The sequence below is a fragment of the Lynx rufus genome, unplaced genomic scaffold, assembly GCF_022079265.1.
Source record: "Lynx rufus isolate CCGP_SWC_20201006 ecotype Redwood Valley unplaced genomic scaffold, mLynRuf1.p SCAF_13, whole genome shotgun sequence".
Lineage (NCBI taxonomy): Eukaryota > Metazoa > Chordata > Mammalia > Carnivora > Felidae > Lynx > Lynx rufus.
This window is the reverse complement of record NW_025814827.1, coordinates 11,262,269-11,280,564: the sequence shown is the minus strand read 5'-3', so window position 1 is coordinate 11,280,564 and position 18,296 is coordinate 11,262,269. Positions and strand designations below refer to the sequence as shown.

The following is an 18,296-nucleotide window of genomic DNA, read 5'->3' as shown; positions in this document are numbered from 1 at the left end:
TTAGTCCAATACAGCTTTGCTCCCTCACAAACTCTATGTGCTCTTATTGGCAAATATTTTACATTTCCATTTTATAGGCCCAACAATACATCATATACATATTGTTTTACATAATTGCCTTTTAAGTTAGTTAAGGGAAAGAAGGACAACAAAACTGCATGTGTTCTGTCTTTTATAATTACGAGTGTTTTTTGGCTTCTTGTGTGGACTCCCATTACTATCTGAGGTCACTTGCTTTCAGCCTGATGAACTTCCTTTAGTATTTCTTGTAAGGCAGGTTTGCTAGCAACAAATTCTCTCAGTTTTTGTTTATCTGCAAATTTGCCTTCGTTTTTAATGTTTATTAATTAATTAATTTTTTTTTTTTTTTTTTTTTTTTGAGATAGAGAGCATGAGGAGGGGAGCGGCAAAGAAAGAGGGAGACACAGAATCTGAAGCAGGCCCCGGGCTCTGAGCTGTCAGCACAGAACCCAAAATGGGGCTTGAACTCATGGACTGTAAGATCATGACCTGAGCTGAGGTTGGCTACTTAACCGACTGAGCCACACAGTGCCCCTGCTTTCATTTTTAAAAGATAGTTTTGTTGGATATAGGATTCTGGTTGGCAGCTTTTTTCTTTGAGCACTTTGAACATGTCATCCTACTGCCTTCTGGCCTCTATTGCTGCTGATGAGAAGTCAGCTGTCAATTTTATTTGGGTTCTGTTGTAAGTGAGGACTTATTTTTCTCTTGCTGCTTTCAAGATTTCTTCCTTGTCTTTGGCTTTTGGCATTTTTTAAATCTTTTTTTAAATGTTTATTAATTTATTTTGAGAGAGAGAGAGAGAGAGAGAGAGATTGAGAGACAGACTGAGACTCTAGGGAGAGGGAGAGAGAATCCCAAGCAGGCTCCATGTTGTCAGCACAGAGTCCAGCTCAGGGCTTGAGCTCACAAACTGCAAGACTGTGACCTGAGCAAAAATCAAGAGTCAGATGCTTAAGCAACTGAGACACCCAGGAGCCCTGGCTTTTGGCATTTTTACCATGATATGTCTATTGGTGGATCTCTTTGAATGCATTCTACATGGGATTCATTGGGCTTCCTGTATATGTAAATGATTGTTTTTCTATTATTTGGGAAGTTTTCAGCTATCATTTCTTCAAATATTTTTTCTGCTCCTTTCTCTTTTCTCTCCTTCTGGTATTCCCATCACATGTACATTGATGTGTTTAATGGTGTCCCCCATTTCTCTGAGGCTCTGTAATTGTTCTTCATTGTTTTCTTCTATGTTCTTTGGATTACATAATCTCTATTGATCTATTTTCAGGTTTGCTAGCTCTTTCTTCTGCTAGTTAACATCTACTGTTAATCCCTGTGGTGAATTTTTTATTCCAATTTCTATACTTTTCAACTCTAGCATTTCCATTTGTTTTTATTAATTTTTTTTAATTTTAATTTTTAATTTAAAATTTTTTAATTTTTAATTTATTTTTAATTTTAAAACTAAGTTAAATTTATTTTTCATTTTAAAGAGAGAGAGAGAGAGAGTGCAAGTAGGGGAGAGGGGCAGAGAGGGAAAGAGAGAGAGAGAGTCTCAAGCAGGCTCCACACTCAGCATGCAGCCCAACATGGGGCTCCATCCCATGACCCTGGGATCATGACCTTAGCCAAAATCAAGATCAGATGCTCAACTGATGAGCCACCCAGGTACCCCTCCATTTGTTTGTTTTGAAATAATTTTTATCCCTTTATTGGTATTCTCTATTTGATGTGACATTGTCCTCATATCTTCCTCTACTTCCTTAAACATATTTATAATAGCTACTTTCAAGGCTTTGTCTGTTAAACTCAATATCTGGTTGCTTTCATAGGCAGTTTTTTGTTGACTGCTTTTTTCCCCAGTGTATGGGTCATACTTTCCCTTTTTCTTTGCTTGTCTCATAATTCTTTGTTGCAATGGCAAATCCAGGTTGTCATCTGTGCCTCTGACAGACCAGCTACAAATTGGAGATTCTCATGACCCCGCCTCCTCAGATTTAATTCATTTGCTAGAGTGACTCACAGAATTCAGGAAAACAGTTTACTTACTACATCACTGTTTATTATAAAAGCGTATGACTCAGTAACTGTCAGATGGAAGAGATACATAGGTCAAGGTATATGGGAAGGGATGCAAAGCTTCTGTATTCTCTCTGGGTACACTGCTTTCCCTGTATCTCCATGTTTTCACCAACCCAAAGCTCTCTGAACCTCATCCTTTTTTAATTTTTATGAAGGCTTCATTACTTAGGCATGATTAATTAAATCATTGGCCATTGGTGATTGATTCAACCTCCAGCTTCCTCTCCTCTCTGGAGGTGATTAATATCACCATATCAATAGTGATAAGTCATGTTGATATATGTACCCTTGAAATGAGGTGGTGAAAATGGCAACATATCTATGTAGTCTTCCTCTCAAAAACACATTACCCCAGTCAAATTGTGAGAAAACCATCAGACCAGTCCCAGTAGAGGGACATTCTACAAAATATCTTACCTGTATGCCTCAAAAATATCAAGGTAATCAAAACAAGGAAAGTCCAAGAAACTTAAAGCCCAGAGGAACCTAAGAAGACATGACAACGACATATAATGCAGGATCATTAATTGTAACAAGTGGACCATACTAATAATAACATATTAGTGACGGGGCAAATGGGTGTGGGATATGCAGAACTTTCTGCAATATCTTCCCATCTTTTCTGTAAATTTAAATTTTTTCTAAACAATAAAGTCTATTTAAAAATACATGAGTGTCAAATAGAGTTTAGGTTATGACTGCAGGGATGATTTATCATAGAATATCTGTGAATGTAATTTTCCACATTAATAGATTAAAAGAGAAAAGTTATGATTATCTCAATACTAACCTATACTACAAGAAAAAAAAAAAATCACAGCAAACTAGGAATAGAATGGAACTAGCTTAATTAGAAGAGTTTCTACCAGAAACCTTTTGAGGCCCAGTACAAAATGAAAATACAGGCCCTGTTCAAAATTACTAAGAATTTCATGAAGGCAACTGTAGAGCTGGGCTTTATGAGCAAAGAGCAAGTGTATAGACTGCTTGCCCATGAAGCCCCACCTGTCTAACATCAAAGTTCGCATTTAATAGTGGTCCAATGAAAGCCATGACCAGAATGGGAAAAAGACACTCACTGTCATTGCTTCGGTTCAGTGCCTCCTCTATTAGAGTTCCCAGTTAAATAAAACAAGAACAAGAAATAATAAAATGTATAGATTTATGAGGGAAAAACAAAGTTGTCACTTTCAGATGATATACTTGTCTACATACAACATCCACTAGAATCTACGATCATTAGAACAAGAGTTGAAGGTCACCGAATGCAAGAGCAATAAGTAAAAGTCAGTTGTGGCACGCAGCCTCTTCTCTGCGGTCCTGTCCACCCATCCTTTGTGGAGTATTCAATAAACTTCTATCCCGTTGAAAAAAAAAAAAAAGTCAATTGCGTTACTATATACCAACAATAAACAATTATAAATTGCGATTTAAGGGGCGCCTGGGTGGCTCAGTCAATAAGCAACCAACTTCAGCTCAAGTCAAGGTCTCACAGGTTCGGGAGTTTGAGCCCTGCATCAAGCTCTCTGCTGTCCAGGTGGAGCCTGCTTCAGATCTTCTGCCTGCCCCTCCCCTGCTCATGCACTCTTTCACTGTCTCAAAAATAAATAAACATTAAAAAAAATGCAACTTAAAAAATCTATACTAATCACAAAACGTACAAGATATTAGGAGTAAAGTAAATCTTGGAGCACCTGGGTGGCTCAGTCGTTAAGCCTCGGTCTCTCAATTTCGGCTCAGGTCATGATCTCCAGGTTCCTGAGTTCAAGCCCCAAGAGGGCTCTGCAGGCTCTGCGCTTAGGATTCTCTCTCTCCGCCCCTCCACCACTTTTGCTTTTCCTCTCTCTCTCTCAACACAAATAAATAAACTTAAAAAAAAAAAAAGAGTAAAGCAAATCTAACAAAATCTCTATAGTAAAATTATAAAACTATATTGAAAGACATAAAAGTAAGTCTCACTGAAGGGGAAGATTTATAACGTTCATGACTATGACACATGATGTTACACGATATATGAACATAAACAAATAATGAAATGAGACTTTGATGCTTCCTTCCCAGTTTAAGAAAAAGGATATTGCTGACACCTTTGAAACCCTCTATAGGCCTTTCCCCAGTCACAGCCCTCGCTTCCGACAGCAGGTGAACACTACCCTGAATTTTGCATTAACCATTACTTTGCTGTCCTCAAGGCTTGCCCCCTCTCTGCAGCTATCAGAAAATTCTTTTATTTGAAACAAATCATACGCAAAGCTCCAATTTAGGAATAGACAAAATCAGAACGTCTCCAGTTGACCAGGACGAAATTGAGACGTCAGGCAGCTGAGTCTCCGCTTTGCCCCTTAAAAGTGGCCCCAGAGCACCGATTTGAATACTTAAATTTCCGGAGTCTAAAGGGAGATTACACAGGTTCATTTGCATACCCATAATACACCGCAAACAGTATAATTGTTTACAAGTAAAATAAACTTATTCATTATCCAACTTTTCTAAGTGTGAGCCTATTATTTTCAGAATTCCTTGAATAAATTTTTGCAATGACTAACGCTTGTGATAAGTAGCTACCCTTTGCGTACTAGGGGTTATATTTACTCGGGAAATGAGTTAGGAAAGTGGTGTGGTATACTCTGGTTTCTCTTCAAATCGTATAAATCTTTCGCCTTTTACTAAAGATTTCCGTGGAGAGAAATAACTCTGAGTTTTAAACCAATTTTTCGAGGTCCTGTAATTAACAGGACTACCTGTGTTGTTTAAAAAGAAGGTTTTTAAATAAGTGTTATGCGTTCCTTTTGAGCTCCTTAGGAGTATTGCACAGTCGTTATTATTTGCTAGGTGTGGCGTGTGTCCATAACGTTTAAAGGTTACTAAATTTAGGGGCGCCTGGGTGGCGCAGTCGGTTAAGCGTCCGATTTCAGCTACGTCACGGTCTCGCCGACCGTGAGTTCGAGCCCCGCGTCGGGCTCTGGGCTGATAGCTCGGAGCCTGGAGCCTGTTTCCGATTCTGTGTCCCCCTCTCTCTCTGCCCCTCCCCCGTTCATGCTCTGTCTCTCTCTGTCCCAAAAATAAATCAACGTTGAAAAAAAAATTAAAAAAAATAAATAAAAATAAAGGTTACTAATTTCAGTGGAAACATTAGCAATTAGTGGGGTGTTTCGCGTTTCAGCTATTGTGCTTATTTTGTCCTAAAATATAGTTCAGTATTCAATAGAGCATTTCCAGTTATAAGGAATGTTTGTACTTAATTCTTGGTGAAATGAAAGAGGGAAAAGCAAGTTTGAGGAGAGAGTTAAGTATTAAATCTCTTGGGTATTTACCTTACACTTCTTGCATTTTACGGTCACATAACAGTTTACAGCATCACTACTTACAATGCACAAAATATTTTTTCTTTGCATCTATTTAAATGTATGCTGTTGTAAGTTACTTTACGAAAGCTATACATGTGATCTTTAAAATGTGCACGAGGAATAAATATTTCCAAAATTCTTTTAGGAACCATAAAAGTTTGGGCTCCCTGACTTTTAGCTGATGGGCCTTGTGGCAGGAACTGAGCACTAAAGACAAGCAGCGCCCCTTTGTGGCCGATAGAGAGGCTGCAGCAGAATGAGCAAGGAGTCCTAGAAAGTAGGTAAATTTGGGGACAAGAGCTGAGACTCTAGAGGCTTTGTCCACCTCCGCAGGAGAGTGTCTCTCCGCTGCAAGATCGGTAAGCGTGAGGTGTTGCTCCTGTGCTCACACTTGCCACTTGTAGCTGTGGCCCCTGGGATCCGGCCACAACAAATATGAACCAAAAATCAATCCATAAGAACAGGTAGAGGGGTGCGGTAAGGGGGCGGCTCAGTGGGTTAAGTGTCTCTCGGTTTTGGCTCAGATCACGATCTCAGCATTTCGTGACTTTGACCCCCAGGTCAGGTTCTGTTGTTGACAGTGCAGAGCCTGCCTGGGATTCTCTCTCTCTCTCTCTCTCTCTCTCTCTCTCTCTCTCTCCTTCTGTGTCCCTGCTCATACTATCTGTTTTCTCTCAAAATGAACTTTAAAAAAATAAAATAAAATAAAGAACAGGTAAGGATGATTTAACAATCTCTTTTTAATTTTAAAGTTTATTTGAGAGAGAGTTCATGTGGGGGGCGGGGGGGGGGGGCAGAGATAGAGGGAGAGAGAGAATCCCAAGGAGGCCCCAAGCTCATGATCTGAGCCAAAAACACTTAACTGACTGAGCCACTCAGGTGTTCCTGAATTAACAGTCTCAACGCAGATCTCCACTGGCAGAGATCAGAGAAAACCATTTAATAAAAATCTCATGAATGCAGAAAAAGTATTTTATAAAGTTGAATACTCATTCATTATACATATATTCATATAAACATAAATGTTAATCTTAACATAGTAGAAATTGAAGGGAATCTGCCCAATCTAATGAAGAGTATCAACCTAATGTTACATCACGTGTAACCTAGTGTTGTAAACTTTCCCTTTAGAGTCAGAAAGAAGGCAAGAACAAATCAAAATTTCAATTGAAAATTACAATTAGGGCACCTGGGTGGCTCAGACCTGTTAAGCGTCTATTGATTTCGGCTCAGGTCATGATCTCACCAGGATGAGATGGAGCCCCAGTGGAGTGCACTGAGCTAAGGATTGGAATTCTGTCCCTCCCATTCTCTCTGCCCCTCCCTCACTTGAGCTCTCGCTCTTAAAAAAAAAAAAAAAAAAAAAAAAAAAAAAAAAAAAGGGTGTTGTGTGGCTCAGCTGGTTAAGTGTCTGACTTCGGTTCAGGTTATGAGCTCACGGTTTGGGAGTTCGAGCCCCATGTCGGGCTCTGTGCTGACAGCTCAGAGCCTGGAGCCTGCTTTGGGTTCTGTGACTCCCTCTCTCTATGCCCCTCCCCTGCTCGTGATCTGTCTGTCTCTCTCAAAATAAACATTAAAAGAAAATAAACAATTTCTTTTCATTCACCCCCCAATTCAACTAATGGTTTTTATGTTTTGTATTTTTTTTTCAGGTTATATCTTGTATTAAATATCAGTATAAATTGCGGCCAGGAATGGAACTGCCAGCCACATCATAAACAATCACATTGTTCCAGTCCCTCAAACTCCACATTTGCAATCAGAGATGGGTTCACACTTTGGAATCAGAAGCCCCCTGGAAACTCCGTGACTCCCTATGGAGCCTGGAATGCTAAAGACAAAATGAACTTTGTGGCTAACTGGTGAAAGCTGCCCAGAACCCTTCCAGAATGAAGCAGGGTAAGGTCCAGAAGATGAAGGTTCCCTCAAACTTAGGAGCAGGTAAACGCTCTGATATTCAGAATTGCTCCTTTCCTGTTCCATTAGTGCCTTAGCCCCTAGCCAAGGCCTGTGAGGGTAGCTATTACATAGGGTGAACTTTACTTGTCCATGGAACTCTAGCTTCCCATTACATTGTAAAATATTGCAAGCATGCAAAAAAGTATCAAAACAAATATATGCTTAGAGGAACCTCACAAACATCCCTCTAAATGAAAGAAGCCAGTCACAAGAGGCCACAGTTTGTATGCTTCCATTTATATGAAATATCCAGAATAGGCACTTTAGAGATAGAAAGTAGATTAGTGGTTCCCAGAAGCTGGGGAACGAGGTGGGGAGGGGGGCAAATAACTGCCAATGGGTAGAGTTTCTCTTTGAGGTGACAAAAATGTTCTAAAATTAGATAGTATAGGGGCACCTGGTTGGCTCAGTTGGTTAAGCTCCCAACTTGGGCTCAGGTCATGGTCTCGCGGTACAGGAGTTTGAGCCCCACTTTGGGCTCTGTGCTGACAGCTCAGAACCTGGAGCTTGCTTCAGATTCTGTATCTCCCACTCTCTCTGCCCCTCCCCTGCTCACACTCTGTGTGTGTTTCTCTCTCTCTCAAAACTAAATAAACATTAAAAAAAATTTTTAATAAAAAAATAAAAAAATACTAAAAATAAAATAAGATGGTGGTCATGATTGCATGCTAAAGTCCATTCAATTATACACTTTAAATGGATGAATTGTACGTCAAGTGAATTATATCCAATAAAGCTGTTTTTAAAATGTATTAGACAAATTTAAATCAAATATATGTCCAATATGATTGACTTGTTAGCAAAAAAACCGACAAAGTGGGGGGGAAGTGCCAATTTAAAGAAGGGGTCAAAGTTGGGACGGAAAATGTTTATATAAGCAGGTAGAAAAAATAAAAAGGTGCAATTTCCTTTCTCAAGGTTGTTCAGTTACCCCAAATGCTAGAGAGGACCCTTGTACACAGGTTGGATCCAACAACTGAGAACAGCACATTTTTGTGTGTGTGTATTTTAAGCTCCCTTTATTTCTTTTTTAAAATATAATTTATTGTCAAACTGGGTTCCATACAACACCCAGTGCTCATCCCAACAATAGAACAGCCCATTTTAAAAGCATAGTATAAGGGTGGGGTGCCTGACTGGCTCAGTTCTGCCTCTTGATCTCTCAGTCATGAGTTCAAGCCCCACATTCATTGCCTATAGAGATTACTTTAAAAAAAAGAAAAAAGAAAAAGGAGAATAAGAGACTTATTCTCTTAAGGAGAATAAGGAGACATGGGATCCGAAACGAGAATACAAGATTTCATCTCCCAAAGTAGTATCAGGTGGGGCAGGAAACCTGAAACTGAGCACATTAGGCTCCAATTTTAAACAGGACACTGCCAGGAATTTTTCTCAAACGGCAAAAATGCACTGTTCAAGAGTGTACACCCTGGGAGCGCCTGGGTGGCTCAGTCGTTAAGCATCTGACTTTGGCTCAAATCATAGTCTCCTGATTCCTGAGTTGAGCCCCACATGGGATATGCTTGAGCCCAGCTTTGGGATTCTTTCTCTCCCTCTAGTTCATTTGCGCGCGCGCTCTCTCTCTCTACAAAAAAAAAAAAAAAAAAAAAAAAAAGTACATACCCTTGAGGTGCACGGTTAAACCAAGGACAAACAAAACACCAGGTGCTTACACAGCTTAAGAAAAAAGTCACTTTTAGAACTCTTGTATGCCCTTCCCAGCCTTACCCCTCACTCCCCATGGAGGAACCACCGTCCTGAATTTTGGGTCAATTACTTATTCTCTAATTTTCTCTCTTTCCATTTAATGGCAAAGTCTTCATTCAACAGAAATAAAATTCAGGTGTACAAATAACAGAAACCTGAGTCTCTTAATCAAGACGGAGTTTGGATCCCACTCAGCCAGTACTCCGCTCGCCCCCTAAGGGTGACGCCGAGGTACCGCGTGAATACTAACCTATTTTCTGAACCAAAAGATCAGTGACCCAATGATTTGCATACCCACAGTGCACTGCACCGATACCAGTTGAAAGCAACAAAATTAAAAAATTCTTCCATTTGTATATCTTAAAAATGGACCCATACATACATATTATTCTAGAAAATTTTACTAGGGCATTGACTCTTGTCGTTAGTTAGTCACCATCAGTGAACCAGGAGATCATTTTACCCGAGTTGCGGGTTAGCAGTAGTTCTCGTATACTCTGGTTTCTCTTCAGATCGCATAAATCTTTCGCCTTTTACTAAAGATTTCCGTGGAGAGGAACAATTCTGAGTCTTAAAACAATTTTTTGAGGCCTTGTACTAGCAAGGCTGTATATCGTCAAAAAGAATAGAGTGGGTTTTTGTCTGCTTAGGATTAGGTAAGAGTTTCGTTCAACTTATCTTAGCTGGTGTTAGCGTATTCTGTTTTACTTGCTTTCTACGCGCATAATTCCTGAAATTACGTGTTTGTTTCGTGTTCTTTTTAATTTTTAGAAACAACTCCTTTGGGTTTTGAGGTACTTTTTTTTTTTTTTTTAAGGCGTTTGTCCTTTATGTGGGTGGTTTCTTCGGGCGGAAAAAAGAAGTTGGGTACATAATTAAGGGAAAGAAAGGTGTGTGAGGCTTATTGGGTTTATATATTTAACCTACAAAATCTAAGCTCTTCAATGTAAAGCCAATATAAGACATTAGAAATTTTACATCTTTATGGTGGTATAGTTTCTTCTCCACTTTATACGTAATTTACTTTGGGAGAGAAAAATATGAGCGAGTAGAGGAGGGAACAGAATCTCAAGCAGGCTCAATGGCCGCCCAGGTGCAGGGCTTTATCCCATCAATGGTAAGATCGTGACCTGAGCTCAGAACCAAGAGTCAGACGTCTAACTAATTGCGCCGTGCAGGCACCCCTTGCCCTTTTTAATTTTAAATTAGTATTAGCTGTTCTGCAATGAAGTGCTCAACCAGCATGATGGAACTAATGGTATTGGGCAACACAGCTCTTTATAGTATTACACTGTATGGACTAATTTATGGATCCATTCTCTCTTCACGGAGGTTTGGTTTCTTTCCTTAGATCTGGGTTGTTAAAATGATGTTACTCACAGGGACCATGTGCAAGACTTTCTTTTCTTAATGTGTGGAATGGAATCACTGGGTCAGGGCAGGTAAGTGTAATAATTTGTTCCCCAAGTGAAGGTATCCGTTTACATTTCTGCCAATGGCATTTGTGTAGTTCGCATAGCTTCTCATCTTTACTTGGTCTTTGGTATGCTGACTTTAATTTTTGCCCATCTAGTGGAACTAATACCTGACAGTGTTTTTTTGGCTTTTTGGGTTCTTTTGTGTTTTATTTTGAGAGAGAGAGAGAGAGCGAGCGAGAGCGCCTGAGAGAGCAGGGGAGAGGGGCAGAGGGAGAGAGAGAATCCCAAACAGGGTACATGCTCATTCAGAGTCCTAAAATGAGGCTTGATCTCATGATCCTGGGATCATGACCTGAGCTGAAATCGTCATTCGGTCGCTCACCCTACTGAGTCAGGTGCCCTTGACAGTGGTTTTAATGTACATTTCTCTAGGTACTGCTAAAGTTGAATATCTTTTCAAAGAATTTTTTTTTTTTTTTTTGCCATCGTGGTTTATCTTCATTGAAATGCCTATACATGCCTTTTGCCCATTTTTCCTCCTTAGATTGTGAATCTTTGTCTTATTTTGAAGTTTTAACACCACCTTTAGACTGTAGAGTCTAAATAGTAATTCTTTGTTGGTTAACTTCTTTCAGGTAATAGCTTCCCTTTCCACTGTTCTTTTGTGTCTTGGTGAACTGTTCTTTTTTTTTTTTTTTTCAACGTTTTTTTTAATTTTTATTTTTGGGACAGAGAGAGACAGAGCATGAATGGGGGAGGGGCAGAGAGAGAGGGAGACACAGAATCGGAAACAGGCTCCAGGCTCTGAGCCATCAGCCCAGAGCCTGACGCGGGGCTCAAACTCATGGACCGCGAGATTGTGACCTGGCTGAAGTCGGACGCTTAACCGACTGCGCCACCCAGGCGCCCCAGAACTGTTCTTAATTTTAATGTTGTCAGATTGATTTTTTTCTTCATTCTGATTTGTGCTTTTTAAAAGTGTTTTGTTTAATAATTTACTACCTCAAGCTATTTAGGAAACTATCTTTTCAAGTTATGTCTTTCATATTTAAGTCCTTGATTAATCTGGAACTGAATTTTTGTGCATAGTGTGAAGTATGGATCAATTTTTATCCCTCACCCCCTCCCCACTGACAGTTGTCCTGCACTATGTATTGATTGATGTCTCCTTTCCCCACTAGATCTTCTTTGACAACTTTGACATACCTCAGCTCTCCTTATATGCCTGGGAATGTTTCTGGGCTCTGTCTTTTTCCTAAACCAGTCGATTGAGGTATGATTGCATAGGAAAAGCTGTATGTATTTAATGTATACAATTTGATGAGTTTGGAGGTAAGTATACATCCATGAAACCATCACCACAGTCAATGCCATAAACATTGTCGGCTCTCTATTCTGTTCCATGGGTGTAATTTGTCTTTCCTTGACCTAATATCATACAGGAGTAACTTGGCTATCCTTTGATCTTTCAAAAATGTTTAAGGGGCCTGAGTGAGTCAGTTGAGTGAGCAACTCTTGATTTCGGCTCAGGTCATGATACTAGGGTTGTGGGATCAAGTCTTTTGTCAGGCTCTCACTAAGTGTGGAGACAGCTTTGGATTCTGTCTCTCTCTCCCCCTCTCTCCCTCTCCCCTCTGCCCCTCTCCACTTCTCACACCCCCTCTCTCTTAATAATATTTTTTTCGATGTTTAAAATTGCCTTGTTGATTTCTATGAAAATTCCTGTTGGATCTGAATTAAATCTGTAAATTAATTAGGGAGAATTGAATCTTCATCTTCTACATGATCATGATTTCTCTCTCCATATGTGTAAGTTTTTTTTTTTACTATCTTTCAATAAAAAATGTTAAAAATGTCTACTAAAGATTTTGCACCCTTTGTTATTTTTTCCTTTTTTCCCCTACCCTTTGTTAATTTTTAAAGTTGCATTTCTTAATTGTACATTGCTCTTGTACATGAATGTAGTTGACTCTTGAGGCACCTGGCTGGCTCAGTTGGTAGGTAGAGCATGCAATTCTTGATTTCTGGGTCCTGAGTGAAAGCCCCATATGTGGGTGGAGTCTAAAAAAAAATGTAGTTGACTCTTGTATAGGATTTTATATCTGGCCATCTTGCTTGACTCTTGCATTAACTCTAATAAGTTGTGTGTAGATTATTTTGAGTTTTCTATTTACAAGATATATTATCTTAGTTCATTTCTTCCTTTCTACTATTTAGATATATATTTTCTTTTTAAAAAATGTTTTAAATGTTTATTTTTGAGAGAGAGCGCACGTGTGTGTGAGCTGGGGAAGGGCAGAGAGGGAGGGAGATACAGAATCCAAAGCAGGCTCCAGGCTCTGAGCTGTCAGCACAGAGACTGATGTGGGGCTCGAACCCACGAGCCATGAGATCATGACCTGAGCTGAAGTCAGACGTGCTAACCAACTGAGCCACCCAGGAACCCCTAGATATATATTTTCTTGTTGAGCAGCCAGCATATACAATGTTTGTTGTATAATGTATATTGTATAATGTTAAGTAGAAATGATAGTGGAACTTTAAAAAATACATATATACACACACATATACACACATATATATGTGTGTGTGTGTATATATATATATATATATATATATATTTTTTTTTTTTTTTTTTTAGAGCAAAAGCAGGGGAGGGGTAGAGAGAGGGGGACAGAGGATCTGATGTTGGCTCTGCACTGACAGGCTGATAGCAGCAAGCCCAATATGGGGCTTGAACTCACAACCGTGAAATCATGACCTGAGCCAAAATTGGATGCTCAATCAACTGAGACACCCAGGTGCTCCAGAAATGATAGTGAAACTTTTTTTGTGTGTGAGAGAGAGAGAGAGAGCGCAAGCAAGCGAGTGAGCTTGGGGGAGAGGGGCAAAGGGAGAGAGAGAGAATCCTAAGCAGGCTCCACCCTCAGTGCAGAGCCCGGCTTGGGGCTGAATCCCACAACTCTGGGATCCTGAACTGAGCCAAAATCAAGAGTCAGATGCTCAACCAACTGAGCCACTCAGGTGCCTCTGATTTTTCTTTGAGATTTTTAATGTGGTGAATGGCATTGAGTTATTTCCAAATGTTAAGCCAATCTTGCATTTCTAGAATAAATCTGTCTTAGCTTGGGCTGCTATGACAAAATACCATAAACTGGATGGCTCAAACAACAGAAATTTATTTCTCACAGTTCTAAGGGACTGGAAGTCTGAGATCAGGGTGCCAAATGATAGCTACTGCCCTTCCCCTTCCCCCAGGTTGCAGACAATTGGCTTTTTGTATCTTCTTCACACAGTGAAAAAAGAGCTAGCTAGTTCTCTGTCCTCTTATAAGGGCACTGATCCCATTTATGAAGTCTCCACCCCCATGACCTAATTACCTCCCAAAGGCCCTACTTCCCATACCATCACACTGGGATTGGGTTTCAACAAATTCATTTGGGGGTGGGGGACACAAACACCCAATCCACAAAACCCAACTAATCACACTGTATTTTTAAACATTGTTGGACTCAGTTTGCTGATATTGTGATTAGACTTTTATATTTAAATTCTCTAATGGGATTGGCCAGTAAAAATATTACTTAATTATTGTGCCCTTGTTTTATTATCAAGGATATAGAAATTTATAAGATGAGCTGGAAAGTATTCTTTCCTCCCTCACCCCCCTCCACCTTAACCTCTGGGAGAGTCTATATCACCTTGGAATGATCTAGATGTTCCTTGATGTTTGCCAGCAAGGCCATTGAGGCTTGATGTTTTGCCAGTAATTGTTGTCTTTTTTGTTATATGACATTCAGGTTTTCTTTTTCTTCTTGAGTCAGTTTTTTTAAGTTTTATAAACATGGATATGCAAGTTATATACATATATCTGAGTTATATCTAGGTTTTATGTATATAATATGTACATTTTCTGCAGTTTTAAAATTTATTGGCATGCAGTTGTTGATACTATTCTCTGTCATTTGACTCTGCTCTATCTGTAATGTCCTTTTTTCATTCCCAATATTATTTATTTATGCCTTCTCTTTTTTTGACCTTGTACATCTGTCAGAAGTTATCAATTTTATTAGCTTTTTTCCAAAGAACCAAATTTGGAGTTTGATGATCCTCTCTAGTGTGCATCCGCCGCCCCCCCCGCCACTGCCCACGAATTTCTGGTTATATCTTCAGTATACTCTTGTGTACTTTTTTGGTAGTTTTTCTATGGTTTCAAGAGGAACTTTTATGTTGTTCGACAAGCTGATTTAAAATTTCATTTAGAGGGAGCTTGGGTGGCTCAGTTGGTTGAGTGTCCAGCTCTTGATTTCAGCTCAGGTCATGATCTCACAGTTTGTGGGATCAAGCCCTGTGTCAGACTCTGCACTGACAGTGTGGAGCCTGCTTGGGATTCTCTCTCTCTCCTCTGACCTCCCCGCCCCTCATGGGCATGCATGTGTGCCCACATGCACTCTCTCTCAAAACAAATAAACTTAAAAAAAAAAATTCAATTTGGAAAAGAAAATGGCCTACACTATCACAGTGATAACTTTGTCACTATACCTAGTTTCTCATGTTCCACTGGATGTTATCCTTGTATTGCTTTTCCTAGAAGCTTCTAACACCCTAGTCTTATCCTTCCTTGTATCCCTGGCCAACACCAGGAAAATAGTATGTCTCAGGAAATGTGGAAGGAAGCAATAGGAGGAAGATAATCTCCCATTAGGTGGCTTCAAGAGGAGCCAGTCCTCTCTGTGAGAAAACAGCGATTTCTCCCTGCCTGCCTCACAGGATGTCACGAGAAGCAGACAAGAGAGGATGGATACGAAAAGGAAATGTTTAAAAGTGATATGCAAAATAAAGCATTGCTCTAATCTTCCAAAACTCGACAGTAACACAGAGGCTCAACAATGTTGGGAGGAGGGTCCCCTCAAGGCCTAGAAGCACTCCCCTCAGCACTCCCTGGGATCTCACACCAGCAAGCACTGATGGCCTCTTCTTTCAGAAGGCCCCCTACAAGACCCCTGTACCGTCCAGCCCCAGGAGGGTCTGCAGAACACATAGCAATTCGAATTACAAATTCGAATGTTCACCTTTCTGGAAAATTTGGGTTTTTGCCTAGGGGAGCCCCTTCCCTGTCAATAGAGCAGCCTCTTCATTTCCTCAAGGGTATTTTACCTCCTGAGGTAACAGGGGACTTTCTGATCCGTTCTCTCTTTCTCTGTCTAATGTATTTATTCAGCCATTTATTATGAGATATTTATTTGGGCATTTTAAAAAAGGTTTATTTAAATTCCACTTGGTTAACATACAGTGTCATATTAGTTTCAGGTGTACAATATATAGTGATTCAACACTTCCGTACATCACTCTGTGCTCATCAGGACAAGTGGACTCCTTAATCCCCATCACCTGTTTAACCCATCCCTCCCACCTCCCCTCTGGTATCCATCCCTTTATTCTCTATAGTTAAGAGTCTGTTTCTTGGTTTGCCTCTTTCTTGTTTATTGCTTATTTGTTTTGTTCCTTAAATTCCACATTTGAGTGAAATCATATAGTATTTGTCTTTGACTTATTTTGCTTAGCATAATACTCTAGTTCCATCCATGTCATTGCAAATGGCAAGATTTCATTCTTTTTTATGGCTGAATAATATTCCATTGTGTATATATATCACATCTTCTTTATTCATCAGTCCAATGGACACTTGGTCTGTTTCCATAATTTGGCTATTGTAAATAATACTTCTATAAACCTCAGAGTGCATGTATCCCTTTGGATTAGTATTTTTGTATTCTTTGGATAAATACTAGTAGTGCGATTGCTGGATCATAGGGTATTGCTATTTTTAACATTTTGAGGAACCTCCATACTGTTTTTCAGAGTGGCTGCACCAGTTTGCATTCCTGCCAACAGTGCACAAGGGTTCCCCTTTCTCCACATCCTTGCCAACACCTGTTGTTTTTTGTGTTCTTGATTTTAGCCCTTCTGACAGGTGTGAGGTGATATCTCATTGTACTTTTGATTTGCATTTCCCTGATAATGAGTGATGTTAAGCATCTTTGCATGTGTCTGTTGGCCATCTGGATGTCTTATTTAAAGAAATGTCTGTTCGTGTCTTCTGCCCATTTTTTAATTGGATTATTTGTTTTTTGGGTGTTGAATTTTATAAATTCTTTATATATATTTTGGATACTAACCCTTTATCAGATAAGTCATTGGCAAATATCTTCTCCCATTCCATAGGTTGCCTTTTAGTTTTGTTGATTGTTTCCCTCACCGTGCAGCTTTTTATTTTGATGTAGCCCCAAGAGTTTATTTTTGCTTTCATTTTCCTTGCCTCAGGAGACCTATCTAGAAAAAAGTTGTTATGGTTGAGGTCAGAGAAATTACTGCCTGTGCTTTCTTCCAGGACTTTTATGATTTCAGGTATCATATTTAGATCTTTCATCCATTTGGAATTTGTTTTTGTATATGGTGTAAGAAAGTGGCCCAGTTTCATTCTTTTACATGTTGCTGTCCAGTTTTCTCAGTACCATGTGTTGAAGAGGCTGTCTTTTTCCTACTGGATATTCTTTTCTGTTTTGTTGAAGATTAATTGACCATAATATTGTGGGTTCATTTCTGGGTTTTCTATTCTGTTCTGTTGATCTATGTGTCTGGTGTGTGTGTGTGCGTGCGTGTGTGTGTGCACGCCAATACCATACTATTTTGATGACTACAGCTTTGTGATATAACTTGAAGTCCGGAATTGTGATGCTTTCAGCTTTGCTTTTCTTTTTCAAGTTTTCTTTGGCTATTTGGGGTCATTTGTGTTTCCATACAAATTTTAGGATTATTCAGTTTTGTGAAAAATGCTGTTGGTATTTTGTTAGGAATTGCATTAAATGTGTAGATTGCTGTGGGTGATACAGACATTTAATAATAATCGCTCTTCCAGGGTGCCTGACTTTGGCTCAGGTCATGATCTCATGGCTCTTGGGTTCGAGCGCAGCGTCGGGCTCTGTGCTGACAGCTCAGAGCCTGGAGCCTGCTTAGAATTCTGTGTCTCCCTCTGTCTCTACCCCTCTCCTGCTCATGGTGCTGTCTCTGTCTCTCAAAAATAAATAAAAAATGTTTTAAAAATTTTAATAATATTTTTCCAATTCATAAGCATGGAATGTCTCTCTCCTTTTCTTTGTGTCTTCAATTTCTTTCATCAGTGTTTTATAGTTTTCAGAGTACAGATCTTTCACCTCTTTGGTTAGGTTTTTTTCCGATGTATCTTATTATTATTACTTTTTTTCCCCTTTTCCTTTTTCCAGCTGGCACATTTATTAGCATTAAACACAAGACACTTCTCTTCCCTGACCCCAGGAAGCTATGCCCACAAAGTCTCAGTCTCCTGAAGTAGGGTCCCTCTGCCCCATTTCTGAAATAACTTCTCAGGCTTTGGCAGTGAGCTGCTGAATCTTCTGGCATGAAGCATGACAGCATGCTTTCCCTGCAGAGCTGGCTAGATTTCCTCCAGTTGGCTGGTGAGGAAGTCTATCTTCCTCTTGAAAGAGTCCCTGAAATCCTCAGCTGTCTTTTCTACATAGTAGCCTCTTCCCACATCAATGAGTACATGTTCCACATCATGTCACCTCCCAAGGACATACATAGAACTCATCAGTGGGAGGAGTAATTCTTCCCCCTCATTGTTCTTGTTACAGCATGTTCAAACAGTCCGCAGCTTCCACATACTTGGTCTGCCCCACCTTGAGCTGGGCAATGGACGTGGGCAAGAACTCCAGTTCTTGGTCCA

General features: G+C 39.7%; 1 long non-coding RNA gene and 2 other non-coding genes across 3 annotated transcripts in view; all 3 read left to right on the top strand.

Moving 5' to 3' along the window:
• Positions 1-4,722: 4,722 nt before the first annotated feature.
• Positions 4,723-4,839, top strand: LOC124509066 (U5 spliceosomal RNA). Its single transcript, XR_006961406.1, has one exon. It is a non-coding gene; the product is annotated as a U5 spliceosomal RNA (small nuclear RNA).
• A 4,766-nt stretch (positions 4,840-9,605) lies between these two features.
• On the top strand, positions 9,606-9,721 carry LOC124509065 (U5 spliceosomal RNA). Its single transcript, XR_006961405.1, has one exon. It is a non-coding gene; the product is annotated as a U5 spliceosomal RNA (small nuclear RNA).
• LOC124508042 (uncharacterized) overlaps positions 9,625-18,296 on the top strand; it is a 35,579-nt gene continuing 26,907 nt past the window's right edge. The window contains exon 1 of the long non-coding RNA XR_006961207.1: positions 9,625-9,769. This is a non-coding gene — a long non-coding RNA (uncharacterized LOC124508042). The remainder of the gene's footprint in view (positions 9,770-18,296) is intronic.